Below are 15,476 nucleotides of genomic sequence, written 5' to 3' on the forward strand. Positions count from 1 at the left end.
GGCTTACTAAAATTATCTGACGATGTTACGAACAAGTAGAAACAATGCCATCAAAAACATAATTGAACAACAAAAAAAAAAACCAAGTCTCGCAACTCAGTTCTACAGTATAAAGTAGAAATATAAATATCTATGTAAGTCGGTCAATTTATTCAGCCCCAATTTAAGAGTCCTCTGTCATAAGTTATTACATAATTAGCTAACCTAGCAACATCTTCTAGTGATAAATTTAAAGAATTGTCAATATCGCATTTCAATTAAGTTTTTGATATATATGCTTATCCTTAAAATACCACTCAAACCCTGAAAGTAAGTACAAAGTACTATTTACTGGCTACGCTTAATATTATCTATAGGTACCAATTCAAATTCGAATATTCCTGTTTAAAATACGATTTCAAATTACTTATTGAACGTCAAAAACTACCCTACTATTCGAAAAGAGAGAAAAGAGTATGCTTCAAGTATGTCCGCAAGGAACCCAGAAGTTATATATATAATGTATTAAGTTGCCTTTTTAGCGTTGAATTAGAATTATTTTGAATTAAAGAAAATCTCCTTGATGTTTAAGAATGAATCTTTTACACGTAACAGCTAGGCTAAAAAAACTGGGTCCTTTGACTTTCAATTTATTTTTCATTCGGCTTTACATAAACACACGCAATACATTTTTTTTTATTACACTAGACTCTCTGTTACAAGAAACTCTGATCACGCGGTATGCACGTTTAGCAATAGATTGGTTATAATAAGAATGAATTGAGTATCTGAAAGCTATTGAAACAAGCTATAAGACCATGCAAAATAAACAATCTTATAAACAAAATAAGAGACAGAACTTGGTGAGGGAACAAGGTGCCGTACGGCACACTCGGTTTTGGTGTATCTGAAAAATCTAGAGCCCTGGCGCACTGCCGATTTGGGAAAGGATGGATATTAACAAAGTAACAAAATATAAATCTCTACGTACATTTCAATAATATAGAAATTGGTTAACATAGCGTAGACAATGTTGGTTAGTATACTGTTTAAAAGATCTTAGTAAAGTAGAGAGTTACTTTTTTCCTTCTTGTTATTGATAGCGATAGTGCGAGTAGTAAAAAAAGTTTTAAGTAATTGATATAATTTTTTTTTAAATTTCCACCAATTTTAACAAATAACATTTTAAGCTTTAAGAATGCGAGAGCGGCATTTAAATTAAATAAATAAAAAATATATTTGTAATGGATTGTTCATTGCCAATTTTCGTACTGGACGATTTTAATTTTTTTTGTGTACCCTCGTAATTATTTTCATTTATTTATTTCAGGAAGCACTCAAATCTTAAACCAATGATATACATAATTATCTAGGAAAAACTCTTATCGACAATGATTCCCATACAAGATAGGCCATCTAGACAATTTTGAAAGATAACTAAATCGAGTACAATATTTTTCTTATATGTGTCTTAAATTTACCAATTAAAAGATGATATATATGTATGTCTTAATAAGAAAATGGAAAAAAACAAGAATTCTTCCATAGGTGTTGGCCTCCTTGAAAGTAGTTCAATTCAGTTTGCAACCAACCAACGGGATATCTGTTTTGAAAATTCGTGTCGAAATTGTGGAAAACCACTCTTTTACTTTTGACTACAATAATAATTAAGTACTAGGTTGCTACCTCGAAAGTTCTGGATGATATAGAAAACATTATCAGTGGCGCGGTATTATTGATATAAAGGGCAAAGATGCTCTAATTCTGAAAAATCTTTCAGTAAATTTCTCCTAAATATATTGGTCATAAAAGCTTGGAAATCCCATAATAATTGCACAACAGCTGTTAATCAATCCAATTTTATATATTTTTTAAAATGATATAAGGAGAGATTAAGAATTTCTGGCTATAGGCATGGATGATGAGAAAAAGTCCCAACTTCAATATATCAATTCTGAACAAGTATATATAAAAGATAATAAAAAATATCAAAGCCTCAATGGATTCCATAAAATACCTAATCATCCCGAAACGTAGTTATTGTGTGATTTAAAAAAAATATAATTTTTTATTTTTAGATAATCTCCTGTTGTGTATCTATGTCTTGTATTTGCTTTTAAATATGTTTGAAAACTATAACTATAGTATAATAGCAATTCAAAGCAATATACAAACTTACTTCAGCTTCTAATATAATTAGTTTTAAATCAATATCAATATATAGCTCAGCCACAATCGTAAAAACAAAGTGATGATAATAATATACAATTGTGAATGTGTGTGTGATCAATGTCACACATAGACAATCTATCGCCAAGAGAGCTGCCTCCTTCACACCCATCATACGAATTCAAGCAGTCCACTATTGTAGTATACGTAAGAACTGGAGATAAAATTTATAAATTTATGATTTTTTTTAAGTTTCTCGTTAATGGACCATTATCATTAGATTATAATAATTAGCTGCCATCGTTATTTCTTTAACTTATAAAGCCCAGTCCACATATATTGATAGCAAAAGAAAGATAACGAACGGAAAATAAAGTGTGTGTGTGTGGCGAGGCTAGTGAGAGAGATGAGAGACGTCTTTGATGGCTTTTGTTCACCGTTGTTCTTTATGTGTGGACAAGGTTGAACATAAAGGCCAAAGCGTGAAATACGTACTTCACGGCCCTTACATTTGGAAACATGGCTTCATACTAGAAAAAATATGCAATCAGTCAACGGTAATCGAACCCGAAACCTGTTACCCGATACGCATACTCTGTAACCGCTGTATGAATTTCGTGGGTAAATTTATTGCATTAATACTTTTATTTGCTGAGCAAATTCTAGTATAAGCTATCTTGTGGCATAAAAATTAAAACAATATCATACCTCAGGAGAATCAATGACAGTATTTGTAGCACTCTAATTTCAAGACTACATTAATTAATTAATTAAGAATCAATCTTAATATTTGGATAATTTGGATGTATAAAAAAATTTTTTTGCTTAAGTCAAATATAAAATTTTTATTTTAACTGCTGTAATCCAACTTGTAATTTTGCAAAAATTCTTCTGCAGCTGTGAAGTAAGATATAATTATCTCAAAACACAGTCCAAACTATCATTTTGTAAGTATTACGTTTATTTTTCTTAGGAAATCATAAGTAATATTAATTTTATAGTTATGTTCACGCCATATTTCACGTCCTAACTAGTGAGGTGTAAGTTATACTAATACTAATATATAAGTCTATTCCATATTTTATATCTTGACATTTAAATTGTATCTAAGTATTAAGATTCTTTATCTTAAGATTTTATGAATTTTACTAATAATAATGATATTTGTTTACCGCATATTTCAACTTATTTAATGAGATCAGCATAAAATATGCATAAACTGTGACACTTTTTGTGTTATTAATGCTTTGAAATAGACGAGTTTGCCCTTTGGGATCGAAATAGTAAACCAGTGTGAAAGATCAACGGTCAGAGATGTACCGACGATGGTTGACCCAAGGTCGCGTCACGCGATTGTGAGAACGCGCCTAACATTATAATATCTATTGAACTCTGACCGACGGATCTCACGGCTACCGGTCCTTCGACCATCTCCCTTGTCTAATGTATTCTATTTTATTGTGTTTTATGGAAATTTAACGGTGAACTTTTGTAAAGAAAAATTGATGCTTTGCATTTTCTCACGAAGTTTTGAATAAATTTAGATTATTTTGGTTTAGTTGTTACTGAGTTGTGTTTTAGTATGGTCATGTATGTTTATCAAAGTAATATAAGATATAATTCATCAAAATTATGTCAAATTCTGCACGAAGTATTTTATTAATATCAACAGGTATGCAATTTGTTTATTTATAGTTTTAGTAGCATGCAATCTTTATTTAAATTTAGTAACTATGTAATAATTACGTTATTATTAAATCAATACTTTTTCAATATGTTCAAGTAATTTTTGAAAAATGTATAAACTTCTTTGAAAATATCTCTTATCAAGCTGATGATTCATCATGTTTTCTTTTCAAATGTTTTCTTTCAAATATCTTTTAAATTCTTGAATACCTAATTATCAAGAATGAAAAATATATTTTGTGATTGAATGTTGAGTTTTGATTGAGTAATATTCAGTGCAATACTTTATTTGACATATTTAACATTATAAATCACTGATTACAATAAAAAGTATTAGTCAAAGTAATCAAAGAAAATACTACAAAAATATTTATGTAGATAACTAGCTAGTCCCGGCTATGCTTTGTGCAATCAACATGGTTCGAATGCTATGATGCAACTTAACTCAAAGACAAAATATTTTTACTAAAAATAACAACATTTTGAGTCTCTAATTAATTAAATAATAAGTTTTTTTAGCGACTTTTTAAAATTTACTCAATGGCAGTATAGTGTTCAGTTTAGTCGTATAGTTAAGAATTTTAACAAAATTGTGTTTTTTAACATAATAATATGAATGAAATGTAGGTACATATAACCGCCTAATCTGTATTTCTTCCTTATACTACGGCGCGACCGCCCACATTCGCGAATTCGACCAAAACTACACTCACACATATTTACCCCTCGTCCGAAACTTGTCGTTCACTGTTCACTACACATCAACCCCATTACAGCCCCAACCCCACAACCCCACCCCTATGTACTTATACGTTAGAAAATTTGCATGCTTCGTGCATTCTAATCAAATTTGCGTCTTGGACGTGAAAACTGAAATCAATTATACGAAAATTCTTCATTGACTTGTGTTTAGGTGATACGGTTCATTTTTGTGTATCAGACGACAAACCGCTTCCTATATTTTAAATACTGATATAATCGTATTGGTCTGGCGATAATCGGCTTAGGTCGAATTTGGTGATCGGAAATTAGGTTTATATTTTGTCATTTTTCACGGATGGGTGACTTAATGAAGTTAGGATTTATTTCATCGTTTATTACGCAGATTATAGCCAGAGAGTTAATATACTATCTGGATTAAAACATAAAAAAAAAAACTATAAAATATACATTATATTATTATTAATATTCATTTAATCAGGCTCTGTGTTGTTTATTGTACTTATTTCTTATTTTTTTTTAAATTATAAAATACTATAAATATATATTTAAATAAGTTATGGCGATCATTTTTCTCTGAGACTCTTAATCTTATGTATTGCCGCCATTTTGAACGCCATTGCTGCCCTCGTCTCTCAATATCCACAGCGTTGCAAGCGTACGTAGCAATGAATATGCCATGTGTATACAAGAAAATAAAAGATTCAGGAAAATGTTAAAAAAAAAATACCAAAGTTACGTTAAATGACGATGATTTTCAAACATCTGAATTTGAATATCATAATATATAGGCTTTTTATTGAATTAGGCGTTACTTTGCGGAAATCCTTAATTATACAAATGATTTTGTATAATTAAGGATTTTGGCGAGACAACACGTCCTGAGGATGCCTCGTGTAGAGGCGAAACACGTGTCGAAATATTTTAAAGACAAATGTTGGCGGAATTAACACTAAAGAAAACTTAAATCATTTGTATATATAGGCGACTGTCATCCCGCAACGAATTAGCATCCACAAAGCACTGAAAGCACTGCACCTTGGTACATTCCAAACAGCTTCTCCATCGGGACCTTAACATCGAGTTCGTTGACGAAGTTATACAAAAATACCCTTAAGCTCCTCAACATAGACTTCAATGTCAATGCAATCCAATCCTTGACAACACTGATATAGTAAGAAGACTCAAACAAACAAAACCATTTGAGCTAGTGTAGTGCTACTGAATTAGTAAGTATAAAAATAGGCATAATATAAAAGATACAAAAATAAAGGGACTTCCCCTTAATTGGACAATTAAAGTACAATTACTTATTAGCCTAAGATGAGGCTAGATTGTAATATAAGTGGGGCGAAATTATTATAGTTATACTATTAGGAAAAAAAACAAAGCACTGGACCCCGATAATTCGAACAGCTCTGAGTTGCACGGTTGAAATGGTTCGAACTGATATTGAGCTTCACCAGACCAAAACAATGATAGGCTAGAACGTGGGCTGGCTTGAATTAGTCCTATACTTTATTTAATATCTTCCGTATGATATTTGGAGGAGACCTCCTTCAAAGATCTCTACGACGATCGGTCCTGGGCTGCCCTCATGCAAGCTATACCAGTGATCTTGACCAGGTCAACGGTCCATCTTGTAGGGGCCTAACAACACTGCGTCTTCCGGTACGTGGTCGCTATTCGAGAACTTTACTGCCCCAACGGCCATCTGCTCGTCAAGCTATGTGTCCTGCACACTGCCACTTCAGTTTTGCAATCATTTGGGCTTTTGTCGGTGACCTTGGTTCTTCTGCGGATCTCCTCATTTCTTAGTCAATCTCGCATTGATCTCCGAGCATAACCCTCTCCATTGTCCTCTAAACGATCATGAGCTTTCTCATGAAACCCATGATAGTTGACAACCTTGCTTCATTATGATCCCCTGTTTTTTCAAACCGCGGACGTGCGGAGGTACCTACCTACCTGATGCACGTCTCGCATTTGGTCTACATAAATAAAGAAAATAAGGACTTGAGATTTTTCTTTTTCTATTCTATATTTGAATATCTAAATATAATACATGTTAGTCTTGCTGTAAGTTAAATTTTAGATACTTCTAAGCTTTATGCTCGAGTGTGCGCTCGTATCAATTAACAAAAGGTGAATGCCTTGTCTCGCCGCAAGTATTAATCTCTAGTGATATCTAATGTGATGAAAGCTTTTCATATAATATTTAAAACTTTACCACGATGTTTTGATAATTACTTTCGTGCTAATTAATATATTACTGTTGTCATATTAGTGTAAATAGTTTTTAATTGTATTTGTGTAGCTTTAAGCACGGACGAGTAAAAAAAGAAGGACTCCGCGCCGTGATATTAGCAAGTGAACCACCGTTATGATAGTGTGTGTGCGGTTACGGGGATACTAGTTACACAATTTTTTCTCCCTAAAATAATCATATATGGCCACAAATACTTATATAATAATAATAATATTGACACAATTTTTACACAAATTATCTTGCCCCAAGTTAAGCATATATAGCCTGTGGTGTTATAGGTTACAAGACAACGATATATTTAATACAGTATACTTACTTAAACATACATAAATTCATATAAACATACATAAATACATTTAAACATCCATGACTCGGAAACAAACATCCATATTCATCATATAAATGCTTGCACCTACCGGGATTCGAACCCGGGACCTCTAGCTTAGTAGGTAGGATCGCTAACCACTCGGCTATACAGGTCGTCAAAGTCTATAGACTATATATAGTATAGTTTTTACACTTTATCACAACGCACGACGGCATTTTTAAAATATTTTATTGAACGCAAACTGATCTGTCACAGACTATGACAATTCTCATAATGGCCGCCTATCGGCCTGTAGTAGTGTAAGTGTGTGCGTGGGGCTATATATTTACACGTTAATCGATTTGTTTTGGTGCTACAGTTATGTAAGGTGACACGGAGTCCTTATTTTTTTACTAGTCCGTGGCTTTAAGAAATATTTTTTTATTATAGTGTATTTTTAAGCGACTTCAAAATGGAAGAGGTTTTCAATTCGATTGGTTTTTTTATGTATGTACACCGCTTACACTGAGATTCATGAACCGATTTACGTGATTCTTTTTTAGTTTGATGCAGAATAGTTGCCAGTTGGTCCCTTAACATTTAATTACATTTAAAATTTCACCTAGTTTGGCCCAATAGTAAGTAAGCTGTTTATAATATTATTTAGTTTTATTTTGTATAGGGCTTGGCACCGACTTAAAATCTGTGGATTGGTAGCACATACAAATAATAGTATTTTATTCAAATTAAAGGTTAGGTTTCCATAAGAGGTGTATAAAATTAAATCTTTATTAAGTTATTTTATACTTTTTAGTTTTTGATGTCAGTTTTTTTTTAATATTATGTAGTAAGAGGACTAAGGAAAATAGGGTCACCTAGTAAAAAGTGATCACTGCCGCTTATACTCTCCCAGAGGAATCATAAGCACATTGAGGAATTCGGTAGAAACTGTGACAATCATAATTTTAGCACGAGGAACAAACATAAGCGTGTTATGCCTACTACTCGGTTAAGTTAAATCGAGTTAGTAAGTCTTTTGTGGGGCGATGTACTCGTATATGCTTTTACATCAAGATCCCAGAAATTGTTGTATTACGATATTGTTAGAATAATTTAAATTTATTATAGAATTGTTAAAAATCGTTTGGTTGGTAAATGTTACTATAACATAAATGACTTTCTTAATGCTTCCACTGATCGGGAATGGAGCGACCTCAGGCTATTAAATAATAAGTGTATTTGTACAATATTACTTTGTAAACATATTTTTTGTTGAAAAAAAAAAGCCCGCTGAGTTTGTTGCGCCCATTCTTCTCAGGTCTGTAGCGGTCTTTTTGGAATGGGTGGTAGTTTTTGACTTTCAATAAGTGATGTCACATCCTATTTTGAATAAAAATATTTGAATTTGAATTTCACAAGGTTGCCGCCCTGTGTACAGTAGGTAGTTATTCTTTTATCAAACTCGTTCATTTTTTTTATTAGTAGTCTATGATTAGTCAGTTAGGATACGGGTCACCTGATCGTAAGTGATCACCGCAGCCCACATCAACGGAATCACAGGATCGTTGCCGACCTAAGAATGCGTCGGATAAACGTAAAAATTAATTACAAAACCGAAAATACATTGGTACGTGGCGGACATGGTAAGAACCAGGAACTCCGTGGAGAGAGTCAATGATCCGACCTCACAGACGCTTTTATAAGTTTTAAAAGACTTGTGAAAGTTATATTATGACGATAATACATTACCAGTTTCCATTTACCAGTGGGAGGCTCCTTTGCACAGGATGCCGGCTACATTATGTGTAGGTACCACAAACGCCTCCTGCCGTGAAGCAGTAATATGTAAACATAACTGTGTTTCAGTCTGAAGGCCGCCGTAGCTAGTGAAATTACTGGGAAAATGAGACTTAACATCTTATGTTTAAAGGTGACGAGAGCAATTGTAGTGCCGCTCAGAATTTTTGGATTTTTCAAGAATCCTAAGCGGCGCTGTATTGTAATGGGCAGGGCGTATCATTTACCATCAGGTGAACGTCCTGTCCCGTATTTTCATAAAAAAATTCTCTGTGTGTATGTTTGTGTGTGGGTGTGAATGCATGTGTGTGTTTAATAGATTTGTATAATATATCTTAAATAAATGGTACGGCAGTGGCTTAGACTGGTGTAATTTAATAATATAGATATAAAAATATATTAACTAATATTAACTAACTAACCTAACCTAACGTATTCTCTCCACAAGCCCCATAAAACTCCGAAAAAACCCATCATAATTTATCTACCGGGTGCTTCATCAATACATAAATATATTCTAATCTTCTTTTTCAGAAAAAATATTGTATACGTCTACGACGATTCTTCTCAATGGTACATCAAGTTTAGTGAAACTGGAACTTCATGGACTGGACTGCAATAATTATAAGGTACTTTGTATTATTAATTTTATAAAAATATAATGTTGCTTAAATAAAAACAACTCCAAATAAAATCCAAATCAGTTTATTCATGTAGGTCACGGAAATGACACTTATGAATGTTAAAAAAAATATTTATTCCTATTGAATCTACCGCTACTTCGTAGAGGGATGAGTTAATGAGAAGAAGTAGCAAGAAACTCATTGTCACTCTTAACTTCTTCCTCCTTACCTTCTCTAAAAATGTATTGTTGCGATAGAATTGTCGCTTTGCAAATAGCCATTCACACTACAATATAAACTTGCCGTAATAAAAGCCATTGTTCTTATGTAATGCGGTATCTAGTTGGAGCGCAGCGGAGACCAATCCTTACTCTGAGAACCTACCTTTATAAAGGTCCTGTGTACATTATTTTGTGGTATTTTTCATTAGTTAGACTACACTAAAAGATACTTTCTGTAATCAGAATTTAGTTTATTATTAAATCCATAATATATTGTATAGGTTCGTATAAATATTAAGGAGTTCTCAATTATTCGTAGATTCCATCATCAAATCTAATGTGTTTGCAATGTAAGCAAAAAGGCCTCTTTTTAAATTCGGTTGAAATGAGAGTGATATTAAAAAAAATACGTGCGTACAAAGTACACATGTCAGAAGTGAAACCTGCATTGTGAATGAACCTCTAAGCCGCGTATGAAGTACTGGTACATGTTGCTAGGATGCCACATGATTACAACCGCTATAAAAGGCATTACTACCACCACTACCACATATATGTTCTCCTGGTGTCTAGTGGTAGTAATACGTCGTACGCATGGCGTCAGAATATATTAAGGTATACTCGCGTCATACATAAGACAGTCTCTTTTTCAACTATGATCGCCTGGTACCAAAACACTGTACAATGCTTCCTATCTCATTTTCTCCCACGTTAAATCTGATGAATTTATTGTGTGCCTCTTTTTACTGTCTCGCTTTTTCGTTTCATCGACTTTCAAATCACGACGATGCTAAAGAAGTTTCCACTCAAAAATCAGTTCTTTTCTCACGTGTAACTATGTACCTAATTGACGAAAAAACAATCCTGGGTTCATGATTTTTTGATGTGATTTTCATTAGATTTTAGTCTGAACGCGCTTGCGAGTGGGTTTTTGACACATTCACAAAAAATCTTCGAAAAAGTTTTGAGGAATCACGATATTCCCATCAGACTAGCGAAACTCTGTAAGAAAAAAGCGATTCACTCGATTGTATGAAACTGAAACTGAAAGATTGACAGATGACGGCTATAATCTTGTAAAAAACGGAGATACCCGAAATCTACAACGTTTTAAGCAAGTGCTCGCTTTCAAACTTAGCCTCTCATTACCTATATCTCCTCTTATTACGTAGTACTTACATCCTCTTTGGTTCCCATCACCGTAAGCGTGAAGCGTATTAGTATGTACTCACCATTAATATGATTAAAGATGTGTAAATTTTTGACCGAATTACATAATAGAATGATATAAATAAATTAGAAAAAATAGATAAATTAAACAGAAAAACTTTAGTAAAATATAAATTTTTAATAAGTCATTTTAATTTTCAGAAGCAGTTTGGAATGCTCTGGATTTTTATGGTCATCACCGTATGCAACGAAATAGTGATGAAAAATAATTTAGTGCATAGGTAAGTTTTTTTTATATTTTATATAATAATATTAATATGACAGTTTTCCGTTCATATGTGGTAATCCGCTGCAAACTGGCTACCAGCGGCCTTATTTTAAAAATAAAAAATAACAAAGTTAAGCAATATTTTTTTAAGTAAAACGTTGTGCATAAATGAAACATCACACTTTCGAAGAATTTGACTAATTTAGCAATACACCTCGCAATCCAGGAGACAATCTCCTATATAGTCATAACCAATGTGGCACAGCACCGATAGGACAGAACCAGCTCCTGCGTCCCGTAATCCCAGCGACGTATATCTACGTCTCTCGCTTTCACCACACCACCAAGGCCTCCGACATTGTTCAGTACTTGGTGGAGAAGACAAGGTTCCGGTTGGGGGTCGAAAAGTTGGTGACGCGTCATTCAGTAGACTTCAACTCTTTTGTTGTTCGCGTCCCGACAGAACATATATCAACCTTCCTGGGCGTGCAGCTGTGGCCGAAGAGGGTCGTGTTCCGCTAGTATCGCGGACGTCGCCGACCGCCGGAAGCTACCGAACCCGCGCCTCACATCGCCGCGAAAATGTGACGTAGACTTAAGTTATAGTTGTATGTATGTTAGACTATAAGGTATTTATTTTATGGGCCTTGTTGTCTGAAATAAAGGAATTATTATTATTATTATATATAGTTAGTTTCACTATATTATATACTTATATTGGATTAAGGCTGGGGAACGAGCCAACGGCCTTGAAGAACCGAGCGGAGCTAGGTTACCTCTGCCGTACAAGATCGCCATAGTTTTAATTCAGAATTATAAGCATTTAAATTTATTACAAACAAAATACAATTTTCTTTACAAATATAACAAAACTATGTCATTTTAAATAGTATTGGTGAACAGTTAATAATTTTTTATGCAATTTTTATCTAGATTGAATGATTAACATGGCTCCAACTGCAAACGTTTGGGGTACTTTTGTGATTTTTTTCGCAATTTCTATTAAAGATAGAAATGTAAAGAAAAAATTAATTTTCTTCTCATAATCTGTCCACATATAACAATATTTTTTTAAAATAAAAGCTTTATATACACCGTTATGAAATTCAAATTCAAAATTCAAATTCAAAAACACTTTATTCATGTAGGTCCCGGAAATGACACTCATGAATGTAAAAAGAAATTGTTTCTTATTGAATTTACCGATACTTCGTTTAGGGTTGAGCTAATGAGAAGAAGTAGCAAGAAACTCATTGCCACTCTTTTAAGTCAAGATGTACATTTTAATTGTTTTACAAATCATTTCAATTACAATATATGAAAAGTGACGCAGCAAAATACTCAAATGTCAAAAACTGAAAGGCTTACACGAGTAAGTCAAAAAAAGAAAAAATAAATAAAAATTAATACTTATAAACACAAGAGTTATTGAGTATAGTAGATGCATCAATCCACACATACCGTAAATTAATAGAGGCATTATGTGAGGATTTCATAAAGTAAAATATATAATAACTTTAAAGGAAATAATAATAATAAAAAACACATCAAACAGACCTCCCGGTAACAAGATCATTCAGCCACCAATGGTTTCAATTATGAGCTATTTTGGCCATATCTTGGGATAGCAGCCTTAAGCAAGCGCGGGAATTATGATTTGATTTGGTTGGAGTAAAAATTACTTTCTTTTTTACTTACTTTTACATTTTGAAGAAAGACTACTTTTGGTAGAGAGAAAATGCTTTATTTCCAACTTCTCTTCGGCTAAAATACGTACGTAATGGCACAAATTAAAGTGAAAGACAAATAAACTTTATTCAAGGGCAATTATTAGGCTTAAGCTAAGCATTTTTGAATCGTCACTATAAATATTTCTTTTAAATTGCTGAATCTACCATATGTGCGGAAAAGAGTTCGTGAGAAGAACATACAAGAAACTCAACGCCCACTCTTTTACATCAAATAAAGTATTTTACAGTGGCTGTAATATACATATTATAACAAATTAGTTTGTAAGGTGCTGCATCCAATATATGCATCAGGAATGTTATAAATTATTTTATAAAAAAGTAATGAAGAATAAACTGTATAAATATAAATTATCGTATCTTGGATGCATCAACCTGAAGAGCTTGAATTCATTGCCTGTGTAAGGATGCTTCGTGAATATGATGGACTTGGATTAGGACTTATTTGTCTATTGTAGCTCAGAGATGGATATACAGGGTCCCGTTTTACGCGGGGCATGTAGCAATTGCTACTTTTGCTATGTGGCTAATCCGGCAGCAGAGCACACAAAATGATGAAAAATGCCGAAATATGCCGTATAATATCTGTGGACTGGTGCTAATAGGGCCACTATCAAAAATCAATATTTTCTTAGCGGCTTAAGTATACTGCAGCCCTTTTATCATTTTTTTTACTTAACTGTATGAAAGCGCACACTACATTGGCCTTTTTTAAATAGTAACTTTTGAAAGATTGTTAATACACTAACGCCCTTTTAGCACAAAAAATATCATGCTTTTACAATAAACTGGCATTACAATCTCGTTTCATACAAAAACGTACTTTGGCCCTTTTAGCACCAGGCCACAGATATGTATATAGAAAATGCTGTGATAGCATTCTCGCTTTCAACCAAAGTTTAGAAATATCTTTATTGCGTGATTCCAGGACACCTTCCTAAAAGGTTGCAAGAGCTCCTGTGCTTCCTCGACGGATATCTCTTACCATCAGATGATCCGTACGCTCCATTGTCCTTCTTCTCCATAAAACAGGTCGATACCTCAGTTCCAAAGTGCAACAATTTTGAAATTCAGTATGTTTGAGGTGCGAGACACCAAAAGGAAATGGAGCCAGGCAGTGACGGAATGATATCCAAGGGATGGCAAGCGTAGCCGAGGTAGACAGTTTACCAGATGGGAGGATGAAATAAAGTTAACAGCGAGTCTTAACTGGAGGAAAGTCTCGCGAGATAGGAAACATACAGCATAAATATTTTTAGATTTGATTTAAAAATGATTGTATGTACATCGTTTAGGAATAAATGGGCTTATTATTATGTTTGAGAGAAATATGATAATTTGTTCCTTAAACGATAACCCACTATTACCTCAAAGAAACAAGTCGATTGGTGAATGCTGTTTAATTATTACTTCCAATACTTCTTCATAAGTCTAGGATATTTTAGTTTCAAACAGTAGGTAGCAACCCAAGTTGTTTTCTTCTGCAACCATTTTCTGAGTTGCACTTTGGGACTGAAGTATATATTATAGAGCATATGGCGGTGTAGTTGATATTCTGAAGCGAGCCCTCAACGCAGGTGTTATATTATAAGTAATTTGTCATATCTCTGTTACAGATTCGTGGCAAGAAAGATATCAGGAGAGCAGAAACTCAAAGTAAGCATCGCTTCGCTTCCAGCGCTTTCGCTTTCTTCTGTCGCGCTTCGTGTTCCTATACGTTTTTTTTATTATAATACCAATACTTTAAATCAAGAAGGTTAATGTTACGACATGTCTCGACTTTGCCAAGAGAAAACTTGATAGAAGACGCACTTCAGAGCTGGTGCTTACAGCATCACCAAATAGGGTTGCTGTCTTTTATTAGAAAAAATTAAGTTTATCTGATTTCAAATGAGATAAATAAAGAGTACGGACTTCCAAAAATAGAGTATCATTTATTTTTATATTTTAAATTTTTTTTATGAAAATAAGGGACGAGACGAGCAGGACGTTCAGCTGATGGTAATTGATACGCCATGCCCATTACAATGCAGTGCCGCTCAGGATTCTTGAAAAACCTCAAAAATTCTGAGCGGCACTACAATTGCGCTCGTCACCAAAAACGTCACGTAAAGACATAAGATGTTAAGTTTCATTTGCCCAGTAATTTCACTAGCTACGGCGCCCTTCCGATCAAAACACAGTAATGCTTACAAATTAGGATTTGTAAATAGGCGCATTGTGGTACCCCTAATCTGGCCGGCATACTTTGCAAAGGAGCCTCCTACTGGTATCTACGCTACTGGTATACTCCAGGATAGGATGTTCAAGGACAATAAAAAAAGTCTGTATAAACTTATGTACGCAAGCAAAAAGTAATTATTCATTGGCGTAATAAAGATATCTTAATAATAGATAAATAATCACACTAACAGAATGTGTCATGCAATTCGCGAGTGTAAGACGTAGCTTGTCACGCACACTAAAGTATTAAACCTGGCCAATTGTTGTCTAATAGCAATAGACTCTATCTAGACAGA

The 15,476-nt window shown here is 33.6% G+C and overlaps 1 long non-coding RNA gene across 1 annotated transcript in view; it reads left to right on the top strand.

The window, feature by feature from the left end:
- Positions 1-14,632, top strand: part of LOC126966210 (uncharacterized) — a 64,025-nt gene extending 49,393 nt beyond the window's left edge. Inside the window, exons 3-5 of the long non-coding RNA XR_007729696.1 lie at positions 9,462-9,556; positions 11,143-11,222; positions 14,574-14,632. This is a non-coding gene — a long non-coding RNA (uncharacterized LOC126966210). The remainder of the gene's footprint in view (positions 1-9,461; positions 9,557-11,142; positions 11,223-14,573) is intronic.
- The last annotated feature ends 844 nt before the right edge of the window (positions 14,633-15,476 follow it).

Source organism: Leptidea sinapis, chromosome 9 (assembly GCF_905404315.1).
Source record: "Leptidea sinapis chromosome 9, ilLepSina1.1, whole genome shotgun sequence".
NCBI lineage: Eukaryota > Metazoa > Arthropoda > Insecta > Lepidoptera > Pieridae > Leptidea > Leptidea sinapis.